The 1,172-nt window shown below is 51.1% G+C and overlaps 1 protein-coding gene across 1 annotated transcript in view; it reads left to right on the top strand.

Moving 5' to 3' along the window:
• The window catches only part of CSUI_001188 (uncharacterized protein), a gene marked incomplete at its 5' end in the record, with an annotated part of 808 nt that extends 255 nt beyond the window's left edge, over positions 1-553 (top strand). The window contains one exon of the mRNA XM_068061394.1: positions 1-553. This exon is cut by the window's left edge and continues 255 nt beyond it.
• Positions 554-1,172: the final 619 nt, after the last annotated feature.

Here is a 1,172-nt window from a genome sequence, read left to right as displayed (position 1 = left end):
ATCTACCAAGCTACCTTCCCTTCGTGATCGGAGCGTCGTCGAGCGCTCCAAGGCCGGCCGTGTCTAATTCCCGAGAGGGAGAACAAAAGGAGGTATTGAAATAACCAGTAAAAAGGGGGAGAAGGGACAAGGAAAAGAAGAGAAAGAGAGGAAGGAGGAGAAGACAGATAGATCCTTTTTTGATAGTGGAGATCTTTGTTCCCGAGAGAGGGATCTTTCTTTCCGGAAAATCAGTGCTGTGTGAGGACTTCAAGCGGGTTGAGTCTGTGTCTTGAGTGAAAGGACCCAGGGACGACCCTGTGTGTAGCCTTAGTGTGACTGAGGACCGTTCCTCGAGTCCATTTTCCTTTTTTTATCGAGCTTTTCCTTTTCGTGAGCAAAGAGAGTCGTGAACGGAGAAGGGAGTTATTCGGTGACGTGTAAAGTCTTCCGTGAAAAGGTGGACAATCCGAGCTGATTGGTCTGTGCGTTCGTGACTAACGAGTGTAGTGCGAAGCTAATCGGACTCGTGAGATGTTGGTGATCAAGAGGCTTAATCTCGGTTCGGCTGGCCTAACGAACTCCTCATTGGAGGAGTGTAGCGTTTGCCTTTCGAGAGTCCCAGTGTAGGAGGACGTAGTATCCTCGAGGCTTGGGAGCTTCCTTTAGAAACTTGAGGACTCAGGAAGTCTTCAGAGATAGGGGGGTCGTTCGGAAATCGGAATGAGCACGGTCCGAGGCAAGAGTTGGTAGAGTGAGTCAAAGTAGGAACGTCCTGAAGGAGACATCTTCCTTTTTTTTTGCTCCGAACCCAGTTAGACTACTCTAGCTGTAGTGGTCAGTGATCTGTGGTGCTCTTTACCTCCACCACAGCCACGGTTGCCTGGCCTCTTTCCTTCCACCAGCAGAGCTGGGGAGAATTGGCGGCTAGTCCGCACCTCAGTCTAACGTGTAGTAGTATCTATCAACTGCTGACTCCCTACTCGAGCGTTGGGATCAGACCCTACCGCAGAGGGCCCCGACTGGGAGACTGTGACAGTACGTAACATACCAATAAGATAGCGCAAGGCAGCCGCAACCTCTACAACACACTCAACACGAAATACCACGGCACGATACCACAGGGACCACAGGGACACAAAACTTATGTATCCATTCGTCAGCCTCCTGGCCACCACCGCTAAGCCACCGGG

Source organism: Cystoisospora suis, assembly GCF_002600585.1.
Source record: "Cystoisospora suis strain Wien I chromosome Unknown contig_475, whole genome shotgun sequence".
In the NCBI taxonomy this organism is placed as follows: domain Eukaryota; phylum Apicomplexa; class Conoidasida; order Eucoccidiorida; family Sarcocystidae; genus Cystoisospora; species Cystoisospora suis.
This window is presented reverse-complemented; position numbering and strand designations above follow the sequence as displayed.